At 47.8% G+C, this 21,308-nt stretch overlaps 1 protein-coding gene across 1 annotated transcript in view; it reads right to left on the bottom strand.

The window, feature by feature from the left end:
• Positions 1-17,330, bottom strand: part of nlgn2a (neuroligin 2a) — a 95,824-nt gene extending 78,494 nt beyond the window's left edge. Inside the window, 1 exon segment of the mRNA XM_049027649.1 lies at positions 16,500-17,330. The gene's annotated coding sequence lies outside the window, so the exon portion shown is untranslated.
• Positions 17,331-21,308: the final 3,978 nt, after the last annotated feature.

The raw sequence follows: 21,308 nt of genomic DNA, 5'->3' as shown, positions 1-21,308 counted from the left end.
ACCGTGGCACCGCGGGCACCGGTGCCGGGCCACCCCTTTATAATTAACTCCTCTGACCCTCGCCGCTCTCTGATTGGGCAGCTTGTCAACTCTGCCAGTGTCATGCATCAGGTGTCTGTGTCGGTGTGTGTGAGTGCGAGCACAGCTGTGTGGGTGCGAGGAAGGGGGGGGGGGGTCTACGGTGTCAGAAGCACGCACATCCACGCACACATGCGGGCATATGGTGCGGAACGTGGCTGTTTGTTAACACCTCTGACATCCCTGACAAATTGACTCCTTTATCCAAGTAGAAGTCTCTGCGGACGAGTGACAATAGGAGATAGAGTGCAGATGGAGCGTTTCAGTGAGCCTCTGGGGGGGGGGGGGGGGGGGGGGGCAGACAGGTACCTGTGTGCTTCAGGCCTTGAGGTATGGCCTGAGGTATGACTGACACACAGGGCTACAGCTCCTGTAATCAACTGCATGTGTCCCCCCCCCCCCCCGTGTGGGGCATCGTGCTAATTAACCAGAAGGTATAGTGCTGCCCCCACCCACATATTCAGCCTGACGCCACAGGGTGGAGCTGATCTGTCGCTCAGAGCCCACGTCGAACAGAACAGAACAGGCCAGGTCGGACCTCACAAAGGAGGGCACCACGTGGACCATCTCCTGTCTGCTCCTCCTCCAGGGCGCTGGCCGTGTGGCAGGGTGCCAGAGGACCTCCTACTGGCTATCACAGAATATTACTGCCATTTATTAATCAATGGCTGACGGATGCTATTACTCATAGTGACTTATAATATGACACAAGATATGTCATTAATATGGCAGGATGACACTGCCCAGAATATCTGCTAATAACATGGGCCCCTCTCCTGGGACATGAGCCACATCTCCAACCAGACTTCTTGAGGTGCTCTCCAGGTACTCTGGACCCATGGACCACATGGGAGGGGTAGCTGGTGAGTTCAGCCAGGCACCCTTCTTGGGCGTGACTCAACGTGCCTCAATCAGCCAGGTGTGACCCCAAGGGCACTGCCCCCCTTCTCCGTGATGCACCAACAGTGTGCACAGGCACACGCGCAGCTGACTCAATCCACTGTTATTGCCTGATAAAAATGAGAAACTGTCCTCCATTCCTGGACACAAAACCCGTGACAAAAATAGCCTTGGATAATGAAAACACCTTCTTTGTTCATTTTGGAGGCTTGTAATCTTGCATGTCTATTTTTTTCCAATAAAGAGCTGCACAAATGTGAAAAATATGAGGGGTGTGGGTTTCATTTTGATGCAATTTTCACCTATAAAAATAAAACGGGCTGTACCTACAGGAGTAGTAATGTTTTAGAGCATGAATTATATTATTCTGGAAGCAAGATATTCATTAATAACATTAATCTTTTGACATGCACATTGTTGAAAGCTAGATAACAAGGTAATAGGACAGAGCAATATACAGTAATAGCTTAAACGATATTCCCATAAGAGTTTTTCACAGGGAAAAAAAAACAAAATGAATCAAGAGAGAACTCTGATGTTCAATTTAGAGTGCAATAAAAAGGACTGAACAGACACAGACAACGTATCAGTAAATGCGTGACCCCATCCTTTAAAATGAAAGTTAATCATGCTTTCACCATTCGACCTAAAGAGTTTGAACAAGGGTACGCGCCGGCAAGAACTTGGATTGGATTCAGGCTGAAACCACATATTATGTTTCTAATAGCAAATCATGCATTTCATGGTTTAGCTAGTTCTGCATCCTCATGAATATTGATGACTGGCACACAGTTTCAGAGGCTTTGGAAGAGTGACCTTGCTTGTGGTCTGATCACCACACAGCAGCAGCCCTGGCAGTGGGTTTGAAAGAAGCGTCGATACTCAGGGCACAGAACTTCAATGCTAAGTGTGGAAAAAGTTGGAAAAGGCTTTGGGCTCAGCCCTGGACGTTCTGCAATAGCAGATAGGGTGGCTCATTCATCTTGTACAGGTGACCAAAGCAAATAAGATTATGCAAATTTAAAAATTCATAAGACTGTATGGATTACAAAGAGGGTTGAGGACCAAAACGAAAATAAATGATAAAGAGATCTGAGCACTATGCATCAAAACAGATACTGAACCTCTGTTTATGAAATCCATAATGAATCAATCAAATCCATAATACACAATCATCCATCCATAAATATGTGTCAGTGTATTTTTAAACAGCTTCTACCGACTAAACAGCTTCAGACCCTGAGTAGTACACATGTGCTTTTGGGTTTACTGCGTGCCGACTGATGAATATTCATGTACAGGGCGGGTGGGTAGGAATGCGTGTCAGGAACCCACACGTGTCGTGAGGAGCTGGGGGACTCTGCAGACGCAGGACGGAGATCCCGCTGCGGTTACATAACCGCGACGAACGCGCCACCCAGCTTGGCGGTACGCTTCCAATGCGGCGGCTGCTGCAGCGAGCGCGGCTTCTCACAAAGCCACGCATATGGTGCGGCAATGTTCCTGGCAGTCGCCGAGATGAGGGGCTTTTTCCCGCCAGGACGCGGGGAACGGCGCACGCCAAACGAGCTGAACAGTTGGCGAACGCGTCCTGTCTTCCATTACATCCGCGAGATCTTCTTGCATTCGCGGCGTCCGCCTGGGACCACGGCAGTGGAAAACGCCCCCCGACCGAGCCCATCTATGTACCGTTTCTACCAGTTTTCACGGAGTAATCCGCTGGCCACGTACCAAACAATGTTCCCGCTTGCGTTGTTGTGTCTGCCTACCCATCTTTGTTTTCGAGTTAAACTAAAGCGTAGTTCTCATCATAAGATATAGAGAAAGTATAGTAAATATGACAGAATCGGTAGTAGTAAACAGTACGGTAAACAATATAGTATAGCAGTATAGTGGATTCCATTGATTTCATGCACAAATCACAGAAGTATGCTGAAACAGTAATTCCATAACATATTATAAATAGCATTTAAATACCACATGTAGTTGAAGCCCATTCTTTCCTTGCACCTTCTTCAGACTGGTCTTCCCTGAAGATTCTTGTCCTGAAGTCATACTACCTGTAATCTGCTGGGCTTTTTTTTCCTTCTTTTTTTTACTGTACTTATTGTAGATTGCCGGTCATTTATTCTACCTACTTCCAGTTCTATTATCACATTTCTGAAAAAAGTGCTGTATTTTGTGAGGAATTCAGTGTGCATGCTCTGCTGAACACTGCTGATTGTAACACTTGCCACGGACGTGCATGTGCAGCTGTATCGGAGTTGCTCTACACCGTGCTCCGGCATCATGCACATCGTGTCTCCCACAGCACACGTTCCCTGTCCCACCCCCAGCCACCCCTAGCAGGCGATGCACTGCACAGCCTTCCAGTGGAGGATCAGGGGTATTAGTGTATGGGGCACCTGAAATGATGATCCTGACCGGCTGCTGACCGTTAGGTGTCAGGCTATCCCAGCCAAATCGGCCCAGCGTGGCCGTGGTTAACTTCTCGCCCTTAATCCCCAGGCCAACGGAGGCGGCCTGCCTGCTGCAAGTGCCTCCCTGCTGGCTTCGCCCGGTGGAACACGGCTACGGCGGATTTGCATGCGTGTCCAGCTGCTGCAAGGTTAGCGTGACCCTTTCCAAGCTAACAGCAGGCACAAGCAGCGCAAACGCGGCTACGGGTGTGGGGGAGAGGGAGTGACAGGCACTCTGCGCAAGCGTGAGAATGACAGGGCCTCCGCAGTGACTCCCCTGTAATCGCCAGCACCTTCTGGCTGCTGGGAAATCGATACCCATTTAATTGTGGTTAACTGCAGACACAGGTGAGGCTCCTGTCTCGGGTCCGCCAGACGTGCATGTCCCCTCTCCGTGCTCCGGCATCGATTGCAGCCCCGAGGACAGCCAGCGGTATGGGGCATGGTAAATAATTTGTAGATTTGCCAGGGTGCATCATGGGGGGGGTTTACTGTGACACGGAGCCTGAGGATGGAACCCCAGAGAACAGTGCTACATCACCTCAATGGCTGCGCTGCATTACTGACAGATAAGCCATATGAACAACCTCTGGCATCAACGGTTCGCCACCATTACTTCTCCAAAAGGGACCACTGTGGGGCCTCATCAGGGATTCAAACCCATGACCCTGCCCTCACAATCCTCCTCGTGCCCTACTCACCCCACGGCTACGATTCCCTCTGCCACCCATCCATCATCCTGCCTGTTTTAAAGTCAGATCCATTCCATGTCCCTGTCGAGACCGAGACGTGGCTGCTGGGGGGAGGGTGTGGCGAGACAGCTCACAAAGAACACCGGGCAGGCGACTTCCCGACATGCCGGAAATCTCCGAGGCTAATTGTGCCGTCCTAGTTTCCCTCACCGAAGCGGCCTGCGGACCGTCTCTGGTGGGCTGGTTCTGTAAACCGACAGCAATGCCCCGGGGAGATTAAACTGGCCCCCGACGGCGCCGTCTTTCAGCTCTGGGTCGCAACTCCACTGTTTGAAGGCGAATAAAGAAACATGTCTTACAGCCGCTCGTTTGCTAGCTAATTCCTACATATTAAAACGCGGTCAGCGGTCAGTGGCAGCTCTGCCGCTATAGGACCTTAATTAATGCAAGCCCCGCTCAAGTAGGAGCCCTGCAAAGGGAGCGAAGCAGCTATTTTAATTTGCGGGGAGGGGGTGAAAGTCGCAGTGGACTTGGGAGCATCTTACATGTGATTCCGGATAGCTGGGGGGCGTGTGAAACGACTGATCTGGGAGGCCGATTCACCCTCCCGCCATCTGTCATGCAGGCCCTCCTAGAGCAGGAGCAGCTCAGTGGAGAAGGTGGGGGGGATCTGAAACCCCCCCGATCTGAGGAGGATGGGGGGGTGTTTGTTTGTGGCGCCGATGGAGCTCCCCCGCTGCAAGGGGGGAGCCACGTGAGCCGGCAGCAGATGCTGTACAGGTTGATAAGATGGGATGGACAGGGGGGGCAAGCAGAGTGTATTTAAGCCCTCGCCCCTGCCCCAAATGCTCACTCCCCAGTTCTAAATAATTCAGTGTTGCAAAGTTATTTTTAGAAAATCAGCTCCGACAAGATGTTTAAAAATATGCATGTGCGTGTCACAGGGAGACAGTGCAGAGAAACACCTGACAGTATAATGCACTGCCGCTTTTATGTATATATGTCAAGGGGGAAATTATCCATTGAATCATTGCCACCAAAATAAAAGAATAAAAGTAAAAAAAATGTAGTCCATCCATCCATCCATCCATCCATCCTTCCTTTCTTCACCCACATATCCAGTACAAGATCACAACGAGTCTTGATGCTAAACTAGGCAGTTGAGAACAGGAACGCGGGACACTCCAGACAGGACTCCAGTCCATGACAGGATCTACGCATAGAGACCACGACAAACACAATATGAGGAGAGGCCTCTCCGTGATGGAGGGACTGCATGCACAGTAAGGGCTGCGCCTGGTTCTCTGAAGGGCCCCCCACAGGACTGGGAAGGAAGCCCATAATCACAGCCAGTTTTACTCGCTCCACTTCCCGCACGTCTCAAACTAGGGCGGAGCGATATGACCTCAAATCAATATCACGATTAATTGAACATTTTCCCGTGATTTCGATTAATGAGCAATTATTTTTGTTTTTTTTGCCCTCATATTTCATTGACAAGATTTGTACTGTAAATGTGCTCAACTATTAAAGCTGGGATATTTATCTAACGAAAGACTGGATATCTTTATGATTTTAAGATAATTGAAGGAATCAGATTAACCACGTACGGTTATTTATTGAATATTCCAAACTGAAATCAAAGCACAAGTTCCTTGAAATGAAAATATCTTATAAAAAGGTCACATTTCAGTTCTAATGTAAAAAGAAATTCCTTAAAAAGGGAGAAAATAATTAGTTTACATTTCTCGCAAAAAAACGTTTAGTGATCGCATCTGTCTGAACTTGATCATTATAAGCTATAAGCGGATGATCATTACAATATTATAACCGATTTTTTTCTTTAATCTCAGATTACCCTAATTTACATTCTTATATTTATTACAAGTATGAGGTAAACAGAAAGCATTGCTATTTATTCAATTTTACTGACTTTTGAAATACATTACAGCTGTTTTCATATTACTGTAGTGTACAAACTAAATTACTAAACTGTGTATAATTCAAATACACTATAATACAGTACAATATTATAGGCTACATAAAATATAGCATAGTGTCTCTGCTGCATCTCATTGGCTCGTTTTTTTTAAGTTTATAAACTTTTATAAACATGACTTTCATTTTCCAGTCATGTTTTCTGTGCATGCAGCATTAGCCTCAGGTATCTAACCAGAAGCAGGCAGGTGACCGCAAGGCAAAGTAGGCAAGTAAATAAAAGAATTGCTGTAATTTTATTTCTTTTCCATAATATGTATAAAAAGACCCAAAATGAACACTGCAAGTGGACTACTTGATTACTATAAGCCAAATCAATGAATTAGCTAGCCCTACCTCAAACACAGACAACTGCATGTTTTCTCATTCCTTTGCTCACCACTTAGTTTCTCCCTAACAGCAAGGTCTTAATTTGTGGTCTGTCTTTGATACGAAACCACACAATTTTTTGTGTTAATCCAAGGCATGGAAGGGGTCCTGTAAATCAGATGATCGTTATTGTTTTACTGAAAATGCTTTTTCCCCCCAAATAATTTTAGCTTTTATAAGCAATAAAATGCAAAGAACATAAATTTGTTGAGTTCTAGAGTGTGAGTGAGCTCTCCAAGACTAATATCAGAAAAAGTATTCGGCAAAGACACACGTGAAGGGGAGACATACTACTCCCTGGCTTCGATTTTTATTTTGTCTCGCAGGAATGGCAGGTGTTCAAGCGATGTTAAAAGAAGAAGAGCCCTTGAACTGATAGATATATGACACACTGGGTGAGGTGATCTGGACTCCCCCCCCCCCCAAAAGAAAACACATTAAATGCAGCACAGGATGCTGGGAGGATTTCCCACCCGAATCCAGTGCACTCTGTTAACGGGCCAGTGGTTATCCACCACGCCTCCAGCCCTAGCATTAGCGTCATGCACGGCTCCCATGGCGTACAAACCGAAACAAAATAGCTCAGCTAAACATAGACCTACCAACACATAGGTACACATGCAATATGATACATAGCCAGAGGCTGGGATGGTTCATTTATCCTGGTTTGGATCATTTACCACGCCTCATCTCCAGGGAGGATGGCACCTATGGATTTCACCAGCTCAGTCCATTTGTCATCGCAATCAAGGTCCAGCAGTGTCCCAGGCTCCCAACTCACGAGTGTCGTTTCACATTTTCTCGAGGTCAGGATCTACACCCCCAGGCTGGAAGGCAACTATCAGGAAGCTCCTTTCCTAAGCACTGGGGGTGTGTGCAGTCTATGCTCCAGTCTCATCATCCACTGATCCTCAGTTGACAACGCTGCATACAAGAATAACTACAAGGGGGGAGGGCAAGGAGAGAGCTGGTGCCTTCACTCATAGACCAGCCTCACAGCCATCAGGATCATGGATCTGAGAATAAGCCCAGTTCAGTCCATATTCATCCCACTGTAAGGTATCCCACTTAGTTCCCATCGGTATGAGTTACAGGAGCTACAGCCCCATAGGGAGACAACATCATCTCTTGGTGGCCAAGAAGAGAAACTGCCCCAACTCCATTCCTAGACACGTGATGCAAAATATGTATGTGCAGGTGCCTCAGGGATGGACGGACAGAGGCAGAGGAAATAAGTGGAGGAACGATGAAGAGGGGAATGCAGGAGGTGAAGAATGGGCAGGGAGTTTCTGATATACCACATGGCATGTTAGAGAAGGAAAAAAATAGTATTTATTATTTTTTAAATCCTGTAAAACTGAAAGTATTTTAAATGTGGACCCCTGAAGCACAATTGAAAGAGCTCTGCCACCCTCAGAGAAGAACATTTCTGATTTAAGCCCGAGTCCAGGGCAACCCACACCAGGTCAATACATCTCCAGGAATAATTACGGCCTGACGTTTTCAATCTGAGAATAGTGGGTGTTGCTTCGGGAGTTCTCTGGCTATATAAATCACGTCCAATCATTGAAAAAGAATGGGGGGTGTGGGCTTGGCATTCTGGGAATCTGGTGCCTCAACGGTAGCAGAGGTGAAGAAGTGGATGTGTGTGGAGGGTGTAATAGCCCGATGAAACAGGGGGCGCCCCTGCCCCCAAGGGCGCAAAGCGTGAGCCATCTCACAGTACTTTCAACTTGATAAACATGTTACCCAGACAGATTCTTCGAACACTGAATGAAAGAGGTGAAACCAGTGAGCTTGAGGCAGTGGTCAGAGATACATGGCAGAATGCTGAGAAACACCAGAGAATTCTGGGAGCTGGAATCCTGCCCTGAAACTCCAATATCGGTACGCATTACGTTAAAGAAGATGCTGGAGAGGTGACGGATCAGGAATGGAGTGAACATGATCCTGTGTGATTCTGAGAAGCTGAGGGGATCAAACAGAGAGGGAAGGGATTAGCAAAAGTGTTACCCCTCACAGGGCAGATGGGGTGCGCCAAGTCCGCCCCTCGGCTTACATCACTGACATCTCCTGCCCAGTTTCATCTTATTGCTGAATTACCAAAACACCATGGAAAAACAGAAGACAGCCTCGCAGAACAGAGCTTGTAAATGCCTGCCATATAGGGCTTTACAATGCCAGCTGGCCTTTAAACATTTTATATGAGAAATTAATTAGAATTACCACAATAATGGCCTAAAAAAGAATACCTTCCACTTTGTGGAATGTATGTCATATTTACTTATGAATGAATGCAGCGTATAACCAAAGAAGACAGTAGCTATTAGCTACGTAGTTAGCACAAAAATGTAAATGTGTACACACAGCTGGGAAGCTGAACCGCCAGCCATTTATCCAGTACAAAGTCACAGGTACCCTGGAACCTATCCCAGTTATCACAGGCTACAAGGCAGGGGACACCCTAAACATTAAAAAAATGCAACACACTGAACCCTGAAGATCAGTTACTGCTGAGTCACGGTTATAGTACTTATCTGGGTTTGACTTAAAATATAATACATTCAGGGTTACACAAGTTTAGTGTACAGCCCCACATACATCACCACCACAGAAATGACCCATGAATGAAGAGCTTGATCAGTGCCCTCATTGTGCAAATGGTTGAAGGCACAAAGTTCAGATCTAGTGGTAAAGAATGGCACAGGATTTCCATTGGAATTAGGTGAGCTTTCGCGTTTGGCAAAGTTTTAGCAATACAGTCGAGTGCCAATTACGATAATGCTAATAATCCTAATGAAGTAAACCATCAGCAGGTTTGGGGTTAGGCTTGGAACTGGTGTAAACAAAAGTCTTTGTACAAGGTAACTCAAGGTCTTCCACCCATTGTGTCTGCTAAACTTCACCCATTTCACCTTCTCACTTTAGCTGTAAAAAGAGTGCAGCTGTATCCTCAAAGCTCCAGCCCAGTAGAGCACACTTCAAGCACAGTGGAGCTCAGGCTACAGAGTGCCAAGAAATCCCCTGGCCGAAGACCACCAACGGCAGAATCATGTACTTAAAAACTTACAACACCTAACAGCACCAGCCAACAGCTACTGCTTCCTTCCACTATATACTGAAAAGGGTTTTGGTAATGGTCTTCTGACTGTCAGAATTTAACGTGGTCTGTCTGTACTCAGATATCTTCTTGCCATTCTCCCGTGGAAATTTCCCAGGAAACCTTGTGACAAAAGACAGCTTCTGGAATGTGACGGCTCAGACTTACATCAGGCAAGTCATTCCCCTTACCCTGACAGAAGTGGAGGCTAACGTTCTTCAATACCCAGCTATCCTCAGCAGTCATCCACATCCCATGATGCAGCATCTTATTCCTGCTATTCCTTCCAGAGGAACAAGCAGTCTGCCCATCTCGTTTTTGCCAGTCCATTTGACAGATTTGGGGTTAACTGCTCTTCCAGGGTGCGTTCATGGTAACCGAACTACGACAGCCTTTCAAATATCTCTCAAACTGGCACGTGCTGGAGGAATGCCAGGTTTAGAATGACGCTCCAGGTTCCCCTATACCAGACTGAACATCATTTACGGAGTTTACGTCTTTGGTCGATTGCTTGTGCATAAAAATTACATATGCTAATGATCCCAGACAAGCGGTATAAGAACAATAAATTTAACCAGTGCTGCCTCACACTGCCATGATTCAAATTCTGTCCTCACTTTGTCTGCATGGAGTTTGCATGTTCTCCCCGTGATGTACAGGTTTCCTCAGGGTGCTCCAGTTTAGTCGCTTCGTCTAAGGACATGGAATTAAGTGAACTGGTTTCTCTAAAGTACCCATCATGTTTGATGGGGGACTGGCATCTCAGGCAGGGTGTCCCATGCCTTGTGCCCTGCTCTACCTGGAATAATCCTATCCTTCCCCCACGTTGTGCTGGATAAGTGACTGGAAGAAGTACGGATGGCTTTTGGAATGGGTTAAATACAACACATAGATTCCATTCGATCAAAATCTCCCTCCTTCCAGGTCTTCTGATCTAGTTCCAAGGTCAAATCTGACTCCTGAGGCTAAGAAACAGTGTGGTCGGGGAACAAACATGATTGGAGTCTTTGAAGCAACCATTTTGCCACGAAATTGGCCCACGGAGACGGTGCGACCACAGTGTGGGGTTCTAGAAGAGTCCAGCAGGCCCGCTGCTCTCTCTCTCACATATACTTCTGCATGCCTCCCATCAGGTAATCCTCTCACCTTTACACAGATGACTCCAATATAGCTCCCAGGAAGCAATATTACTAAAATTAGATAGTGGATTTTGAAACAAAAATAACTTAACATATGCTCTGCCCTACTGCCACTCACTCCTGGATTCCGAACTCTTGGATAACCAGGAAATCTTTGAAGGGGGCAACTATTCCCAAGAGATCTGTCCTCAGTAACCATGTTGCTGAGGACGTGTGTGTATATGCATACATGTGCCATGCATGTGTCTGCATAATGTCGTTCTCACTGATTAAAAGCCCTGGCTCTCAAGGCTCCTTTTATTTCTCTTCTTCTTCTTCTCCTTCCTTTCATTTGCATTTCCATCTGGGGGTGGGGGTCCTGTAGCAGGGGGGGGGGGGGTGCTTATCCTTTGAAGGATATGCTGATGCTGGACACAGAGGAGGGAGGCAGTTGGGGCAGAGTCCCACCATCCCCCCATTACCAAGAGCGAAAGGATGCCATCGGAACCAGCCTATCTGACCATGCTAAGCTCTCCTCCAGCCAGTTCAGGGAGGTCCTTTTAACCTTCTACCTGGGGAACATGCAGAGTAATTCCACCTGATTTACAACTCTACTGCATGTAACAAAAAGGTATTTAAGTATTCCAATAGCCTGATATCATGTGAAAGACAGAGTATATTTCAATTAAAATTTCGTACAGCAACTGGATGAGATGAGGAATGGACGGGCAGTACATTCAAGGTAGAATGAAACATACAGCACAATAGCTGTATGCGAATCTACTGAATGTTCCATTACTCATCGTACTGCTAGAACTCGCTGGAACACCGGCTAGCATATCCACAGTTATACAACCTTGATTTTGTTCACTCAAACCCCTATGTGCCCTCCGGGGGGGGGGGGGGGGGGCTTTCTATGGGCTTCACATAAAGGAAACAACAAGACAAACAACCAGGATATAATTTCAAAAGTCAGGTGCCAGAGCCCCTGTTGGGAATGATTCCTCAGAGATGGATCTTCCTGGAATGACAGCACCAGCGGCGCGATGGACGCCAGCATTTGCACACCACTACATTCCATGGGGGACAGCCACACGCCTCTAACATCTGCGCTCAGATCACCCTCGTCGTTGGCCAAGCCCAGCAGTTACACATTAACGACTCTGTTCCATTTAGATGGTAGGCATGCTCCATCAGGACTAGGTGGGGTCCCATTGAGATGGCAGGGAGGGCAGAGGTGCATGGTGAGTCAGCAAAAGGGTCCGGGAAGCATGAACAGGCACATAGTGCATTTCTGGACTTGAAATTGGGCCCCGACAATCCGGAAAACAGCCCGGCAAGAAAGCAGAAGGATGCGCAGGCGGTGGGTCGGGCCCTGATACGAGGCAATTTTGTCCACAGTGCCTGTGCCCCCCACTACCTCCATCGGGTTCAGTAGGTCAGAGATGCGAGAGTTACCACATCATGGGAAAAGATGTAATATGGGAAATCAAACCTTATGAAGAAGCAAGACACCCCCCAATCAATGGGTTAATTAAGCAGGAAGAAAACAGACCCCCCTCCGCAAACCACACAGGGATGTGAAGTGCATGACAGTGCCTCATGACAACCTACACACACAACCTTCCCCCCCCCAACAATTCTCTGAGGTCTGGTTTAACATGTCAAACCATCACCATGACTACAGTCTCCCCCAGGGACCCTTAAGGAAGACCAACCCACACCCTCCCTGCATGATCCACCCTCAGACATGGCCCTCCTTGGACAGACAGACCCCCAGCCCACCCCCCATGTCACTGGCCACAGCATCAACATGATGGCCTCCCCCTTCTAGGCTGTCACCTCATTGACAGACTGCTGAGCGGCAAAATCTCAGTTACCATTCAACAGAACATGTGCATGACTCGGAACAGTCATCCAGTAAATTCATTTCTGTAAAGTCAGGGGCAGCAGCCCCCCCAAACGATACTTGTCAGCTGCTTTCTGACCTTGGACGCCGTCTCACCTGCACAAAGCAGCAGCTGATGACCCACCCTGACAGTCGCACTTCCCCCCCTTTCTTTCTTACTCTCTCCCATCAATTTCAGTTCACCTGGTTAAAAAAAAGCCCTTTATTTACCCCCCATCCACCCCCGCAGTCATGGCTCTGAATGCTTTCCAGCAAAAGCGATCATGCCTTTCTCCCCCCAGATGGGCTTTATTTCTCGTCAGAAGAGTAAGGAATCTGCTGACTACTCAAGCTGATATTTTCCCCTTCTCTCTTCTTCCCTCTTTCTTATGTTCCCTGGAGTTTGGATCCAAGTCGAAGAGGCCGTTTCATCTCAAGGTGCAGGCAATGCATGAGCCCCCATCAGGCCATCATCTCCGTAGCCATCGCAGGGCATGGATCAGAACTGCCTACTGCCAGTTTTCTGAACAAAGAGATTGGGGGGTGCAGGGGCAGGAATCTATCACACAAGTGCTCGCTCTCCAAATGCCAATCACGGTCCAAAGCTGGTGGGTCGGCATTCCACCAGTGGTCCAATCGCACGGCAAGAGCCGAGAATGGAGGGAGGGACAGCAGCACATGATTGGCTGAGAGCCCATGAAACCTGAGGCGCACACTGCCAGACCCTGGCTTATCTGATACATCTGAGAGGCTCCCTCGCCCATAGGCAAACATCTGCCCCTTGACTTCAGCGATGGTAACTGCCATCCATGCAAAGTGAGAGCTTAATTCCCATAATAACAATAAAAATGATAAAATAATGTATCACTTACCAGCACTTGTACTGGGCTCACTGTTATGGATACTCAATAATGCAAAAGGCCTTTCTTTGAGGATATGGTAGCCCTACCTAGAGTCACTGGTTTTAGATTAATTTCTTCTTATTACACCCCATTAAGACTATCCCCCCGCCCCAGTTAGCCTTGTTTAAAATGATACCAGCAGTTGAAATTACAAGATTCAAGCAATGAATGACACAGACTCATAAACTGTGTGTTTTAGGGAATGAGTGGTCTCACTAGCAGTCTGAAGCACGCCCAGCCAGTCACGGTCATGTTGCATTCTGGGACCCTTGCTGGTTGACCCCCATGCTCCATGTACCTTCACTCTCCTTCCTGCTTGCTCCCACTACAAGCATACCTGCATCAAGGCAACACGGAAGTTACGTAGTGGCGGATCTAGCTCTCGAAACACAGCCAAAGAGCTGTAGGTTTGGGATGCTATGTCTTGGCACCCCAAAGGCCATTAGATCAGCAAGATGACGTATTAACCATCCGTTTCATAAGTCTTCGGCTAGTTCACCAGCCACAATTACGTCCTTCATAAAAACAACGTTATTGGACTAACAAATTATTTCTGTGTAATTAATGACCGCTCATTGCGAAAGCTGCAATAAAACCATCCTCTGTTTTATCAAATTCTGTCTTGAACTGACTGGAAAATAAAACATTTCTGCAGCACAGAGATTGCTGCTATTTTTATTTATTAAAAAAATATGTCGTCTACGACTACAGACTACATGTTCTCCCAGCAAACAAATGTGGAGTAGAAATGCATCGTCTCTGCTGTACTTCAGAATACCCCGGAGTCAGTGACAGAAAAACGCGACCCCATCTCCTGGCTCCTTCCCTTCGCTTTCCAAAGCTCGTTCCCACAGATGTCAGCAAAGCCCACACTTGTTCAAAATGTACACAGGTGCCCTCCGATTCTGTTGCCTGTGCTCTCATTAATCTCCTCTGGCATGGAGTCAAATCAAACTTCGACCCACCTCCGAATCGAGAGCTGCCAGGCCCACTGCTGACATTGGCTTAATCGGCCCACCAGAGAGGTTTTGGATGAAGCACAGAGTTGGCCCCATGGAGCCTGCATACAGCAGACAGCGAGCACCAGAAAGCCTCCATTAAACCAACAATTCACATTATGTTTTATCTACTTTTTTTTTTTGCCTGGTTCTTGATGGATGATCCAGCCGATGACGTTGACCTTATGGTGAAGATCGCAAGACACCCAGGGAGGCAGAGGGATGGGACTGGGAAGGACGGCACGAACAAGACACGAGCACGTCTCCCCCACCCCACCAGCCATTTCGTAAACGCATGTGAGGTCACGACTGCCAGCGACGGAGAGCTCTGAAGAAGTCTGAGAAGGACTACAGACGGCTGAACCGAGACAGCAGGAGTCCCAGAGACACCTAAGCCTGACACCGTCTTCTTCTGACAAGTGGTACCTGCCAAAAGCAGCATCCCAGTAAAGCTACCTTCCAGGTACGCCCCCCCCTCCCCCCACATTCAATAAACTCACCAAACTTCAACAAAAAAGGCTATTCAGACTGGAACTTGAACTTTGTCTCTTGTACTGTATCACACTGCAGCACCTGCACCCTTGAACACCACCATTTCATTTTACTGACTGCCTCAATTGCTCATGATCTGTTGTGCACACGCTGTGTGGATATAACATATAAATATATTTACACAGTTTTTTTCTCCCTATTAAATTTCATATTTTATATTGGTACTATGCTATTTGGGAGATGCTTCTCTGTTTCTTGATCTTAAATCAAGAATCTTGAATAAAGATTCAATGACTCCCAGAAAAAAAAATAATGGCAGAGAAAAGCAACAGCTTCTGCTTCTCTCGCTACCACTCACACCCCAAAGACATACTGAAAATATACAACAGCACATTAACAGGCATAAATATAGGACACCTAAAATGAATACAGATGCACACATGGAGGCCCCATTCGGCATATTAGTGTGTTTAGGAGCTCCTTAATGCACTTCCCATGTATTAACTGTGACAAGCAGAACAGTACAGCACACATCTGTGCTCGGGCTAGGCTGGGGATCAGAGTACTGCTCCAGTCCCTCAGCTGGGGACAGAGGTCTTCTTGTCTGTGCCGGGGAGTCTGAAAGGCCCCCAGCCTGTCGGGCACACAAAGGTGCCCCCGGCCCCCGTGCAGGCACCAGCTAGGATGGCCACACCTGTGCAGGGTAGAAGCGGGCCGAAGGCGCAGAGATGATCGAGACACGGCATGTGCGTGAAGAAGGGTATGTGCTGGTATAAGGCTGTGACAGTTATGTGGGATTACAACAGATTGCAATGTGCGTAAGTGTGTGTGTGTGTCAGTGCGTCTGTGTGTATTTGTGGGCAGCCGATGGACTCAATTTGCAACTCAACATGTATCCCCCCTCACGGTGTTGAGGTAAACCATAAATAGTAGAAATCAACCTAAAATCATTGCGAGATTACGGATTGATAGTGTGACACGGATTATAATACAGCCCTATAGCGAGGAGAACGGCGCATTCAAGAGCACTACTGTTAGCTGTCAAGTGATGCGGGGGTAATTATTAAATAACGCGACAGCGACTGCCAAAATTAAACTGCATTTCCCAATCGGTACACCTTACAAGGCGAGTACAAAAACAAGCCAGCTGCAAAACATGTACTGATTAGGTCTTAATTACAGAAATATCCTCCTCTGTCAATAAAATCTTGAGATTTATTTTTCTGCACAGCCTTCTCCGTGAGGAACAACACGGTGGCGACAAACGAATCCCCGGTTTCTTTCTTAACACCATATCCAAGACAAAATGGATCACTGTCGGACTACTGCACCTGCCAATTAAGGAGAGATACATCACAGCGGCGTAGGTCCACAAGACACTGATATTTCGGCGGTCTTACGCGCAGATAAACAGGCGTTATTGCGAAATACGTGCCCGCAACCGTAACGTAACACAACTGAGCTTGCAATATAAGCGATATGCAAAAATGGGAGATTATTCTTACCCGTAAAGTCACTGGTTTCCACCAAGGCTTGAGATTTTTCAAAGATATCCTTTGCTTTCGCCGCTTTTCAGGACCGCGCTCGTTTCTACACCATCCCCTTCCGTCGCAAAGAGCAGTACTCTGTGCAAACGCGTCTTATGCATTCACATCAAATCATGTTCTTCCCGCGACCCTTTTTTAAAGAGCTTATTCACTAGGACCTCTTTCCTTCCCCCCTTTTTTTCCGACAACACCCGTCTCTCTCTATCCCGGCCGTAAGACCGTGATCTCACCACATTTTACAACAGGCTGCAGGAGCAAGGAGAGAAATAAAATGACGGCAGATGAAAGTGTGTACGGCGCATTAAAAATAAAGTCAATACATGTAACGGGGCTTTCACGGAACCGTCCTCCGCTTTTCAGTTCAATTAATTCACAAAAATAGCGCGTCGGTTGCGGATTTTATTTCGTCCGATCGGTCTCCCCCAGCTCTTTATCTTTCCCTTTTCCCGTCTTGTCGGGTTATCGCTGTCCGAGGCTCTTCAGGCAAATATCAGATCGCTGCCGGCTATAGATCCATCATCGCCTCATTTTGCGGCTCCATCGGCGTGTGAATCGGGAACCCGCGTCGATCGCACTCAAAGCTCTGCTGTGAAGCTTCGCTCCTCTCCTGGCTCCCTGCTCCGGAAAGATGCTGTGTCTCTCTCTCTCTCCCTCAACCACCCCTCCACCGCCTTTCCCCGCGCTAACGGGAACGCGCGTGTGCGCGCACAAGTCCCTGATAGCAACTGCTTTTCACTAAACGATCCATTAAAAAGCAACCCATCTAACCTGTTGTTGCATTTTTACCATTTTTACTTAATAAAAATAAAAAATAATACACGCAACCTGGCTCACTCTTATGATCGCGTCAATTAACCGTTCCCCGCTCTCATTTTACACCTGATAAGGATGATCATAACCCTCTTGTGTGGAAATTGGGTACCACTGGCTCCCCGGCTTCAATATAGCGAAAAAACGTACCGTTTTCCACCTCCTATACCCCCCACCGCCCCCCATGAAGTCTTTCTCAGCTGGCAGATCTGCATCAGGCTGACGTCAGAGGGTGTTAAAGCGATACAAACCGGTTTTTATCCATCTTATGACGATGCTGCTACCTTCTGACCTACGGGACATTGGCGGCGTTCCAGTTTTTCTTGCTTACAGTTTTTTTTTTAAGATCTGAACGATCTGAAAGATCTCGCAGGCCAAAAATAAAACAGCACGTAAAATGACCCTCATGCTGACTTGCAATGCACCTGTTGTATTGGTTATGAGGTTTTGGTCTATCAACAATATGGTATAGTTGAAAATATTCCGATGTGGGCGCATATTTCACAGGCATATAGATTTGGGGGGGCAGCTCTGTGCTTCATCCAAAATTTTCACCCCGCCCCCTCCATATGCAATGCAAAATAGCACTCCTTTTCCAAGGCCAAGGATTTTGCAGACTGTGTCTGCATTGCACTGTAAGGAGAACAGGGCATCTGACATCTAACAGATGCAGAGGAGCAGGCGTGTCTTTCCTGCAGCACCCAGCAGGTTGGGGTGATGAGGTTTCCTTTTATGTGCCGCTTTCATTTAAATACACACTCCGCTAGTTCTGATCAGCATGTGAATTATAATAGTTGTTGTTCACTAGTCTTTAAGAGCACATAGTCTGACAATCAATTATAAACCGGAGAAGGTTTTTATGACTCTATGATTCATTGACACCACGATGATGTATGACCCAAGGGGCCAGTGGGAAACTGCTTACTTAATAGTCATTTTACGTCCTGGTACAAACAGAAGGAATGTAAATCATATGTAATATTATATAACTTGACCTATATTTAGCATGAACACATATACATGTTCCAATTTACAGGAAATGACAATAGATGACGTTAACACCCATGCGTACCCTTTGCATACGAACCATGGCACTAGCATTGACTACGCTGTCCTTGTGTGACAGCCCTCTGGCCTGTCCAGTGTACGCTGCTGCTGAGCGTGTAGTTGCGGGTGATTACAGCATTAGTTTTTGACGTGAATCACCCAGGTTCCCCATTGCCTTGAGCCCCCCCCCCCCCCCCCCATCCTGGGTTATGAAGATGCCCCAGTTGTGGCAGCGGGGGCAGCTCACCATCACTGACTGCTGCCGCCCCCATTTGTGCTGTCAGACTAAAAATAAAGGCACCGGCTCCTGAACCCTGCCCGTCGCTTCTCTTCTTTTTGTTGCTGCCTCTTCAGCAACCCCATGACACACTGTATATTCTCACATCATCTATCTTTCATGCCACAGAACAAGGTGGCTGACTGGTTAAGGCGATGGTCTGCTAATCCATTGCGCTCGACTCAGCAAGTTAGGACTTTGTACCCACAATCAGAATGTCAAGAGCTTGAATCCTAGAACTAGCCTACTGATGCCACTGTTGGGCCCTTGAGCGAGGCCCTTAACCCCCCAATTGCTCGTGAGGTGCTGCACACTGGATGACCCTGCACTGTGACTCCCCCAAGCTTGTTCTCATCTCTATATATGTCTGTGTATCACCTAGGGCGCAAGACAGGGTAGGTGAAAGGCAATTTCTCCAGCGGGACCAACAAAGACTATTGCCGGGCACAAATTGTCAAACAGTAAGGCTAATATAGCAATATAAATTCATTTGAATCTTGTGAGTCAGGAATAGGAGGAAGACCATAAAAACATAATTGTGATGTACAAACATGAACTGAGAGGTGATGGGGTCCAAACCCACCAGCCTGGAGTCCAAAGTGCTACCCAGTAAGTTACCCACGTTCTTAAAATAATATTCGCATGATTTGATATTTAATTTCTTTTCGAGTACTGTGCACGCATGATGGCTTCTTGCACGTGCCTGTGAGTGGTGGTGAAGATGTTGGGTGCTCTCTGACAGAAGCCTTTGGCAGCATCAAGCTCTGCAAAGAGCTGGAGTGTTTCTATTAGTACGGGTTTGTTTGATCTTGTGATACTCCAGAAAGCGATCAGTTAAAGGGCTTCCGGAGCACCTCAAAGGTTCCTGCCACGCGAAATCCACCCATAAAGCTTCCTCACAGAGCGGCCAATCGTGTGACTGCAAAGGCACGGATTCGCACTCCTAGAAAGATTCACACACACAGACATGGAAACACACAGGCGGGGGCAACGGACACATGAGCACAGAACTTGGTACGTCGTCAGGAATCTCTATGGAGGATGCCCCTTAGGAGAGATCAAGAATTTGGGGCACCAGAGGAACATTTATGCTAATGATAGGACTCCACACCAACACCTAAACACTCACACGTAGATATATCAACCCGGTCATTGCTGTGCTGAGTTGCACCAACATTTCCCCCCTGAAAAAAAGATATAAAGTAGTGAGCTAAGTAGGGTTAGTTGCTGTCTTGAGACATGGTGAGGCCTGAGAGCTCTGTTTTAATCATTCTGGCTTTTATTATTTTTTTTTTTGCATGGTCGAACGCTTATCTGAATGTTTGCACAGTGCACTTTTCTCCAGTTTGATAGCTGTTGGGGAACAAAGCGTATTACCATACTATCACACTGGAGAACGATGGGATTTGCTTGATGAGGTCCTTTTCCCCTTGGGCCACTTTGGGGACATAACTGTTCCATCCCTATTGTTCCTGTGAGTGGAGTAAATCGTTCTCCAGAGCCCATGTGAATGCAGGTGTTCCCTTAGTTCTTGTGATAGAGTGTGTATTCATTCCCCTGTGTATGTGTGCATATAGATACTCTTCATAGGCAGGTGTCCATACTCTGGGTCTGTGTGAGCATGTCTGTTCACTGCTGTATCTACCCCTGCCCTCATGGTTGTGTGCAGGTATCAGTCTCCAGGGTCCGTGTATGCACCGGTGTCTGTGCTCAAGGCCTGGGTAAGTGAAGGTGTCTGTCCTCAGGGCTTGTGCATGTTCCATGTCTGTTCCCAAGACCAGTGCATGTGCTGGTGTATTTCTCCAGGGTCTGTACATGTGGTGGAATCAGTCCCCAAAGTTTGCGCATTTGCAGGTGTCCATCTCCAGGCCCCATGCATGTGCAGACGTCGATCCCCAGGGCAGGGCCCGTGCATGTACTGTTGTACATCCCCAGGGCCTGTATATGTACTGGTGTACATCCCTAGGGCCCATGCATCTGCAGTTTTCTATCCCTTGGGCCTATGCATGTGCTGCTACCTGTCCTCAGGGCCTATGCATGTGCCGCTGTCCGTCCCCAGGGCCTATGCATGTGCCGGTGTCCATCCCCAGGGCCTATGCATGTGCCGCTGTCCGTCCCCAGGGCCTATGCATGTGCCGCTGTCCGTCCCCAGGGCCTATGCATGTGCCGCTGTCCGTCCCCAGGGCCTATGCATGTGCCGCTGTCCGTCCCCAGGGCCTATGCATGTGCCGCTGTCCGTCCCCAGGGCCTATGCATGTGCCGCTGTCCGTCCCCAGGGCCTATGCATGTGCTGCTGTCCGTCCCCAGGGCCTATGCATGTGCCGCTGTCTGTCCCCAGGGCCTATGCATGTACCGCTATCCGTCCCCAGGGCCTATGCATGTGCCGGTGTCTGTCCCCAAGGAGTGCTCTCCTGCTGGGTTCCTCATCTTCAGACCCCCTCTTAGGAGCAGATGTCTACGCATGGCAGCGCGTGCGGGCGGGCTGGTGGACCACATGGAACGCAGACAGACAGCTGCCTCCGGTTACAGCGGGTGCAACGAGAGGCAGATTTAACACTCCGCCTTCACGGAGGCAACGTGGCGGGAATCCGCACATGCCGCTCTCGCGCTCCTGTGGCATCTGCTTCTAATTG

The sequence above is a fragment of the Brienomyrus brachyistius genome, chromosome 10 (assembly GCF_023856365.1).
Source record: "Brienomyrus brachyistius isolate T26 chromosome 10, BBRACH_0.4, whole genome shotgun sequence".
NCBI lineage: Eukaryota > Metazoa > Chordata > Actinopteri > Osteoglossiformes > Mormyridae > Brienomyrus > Brienomyrus brachyistius.
The sequence above is the reverse complement of the archived record's forward strand: the minus strand, read 5'-3'. Positions and strand labels throughout refer to the sequence as shown.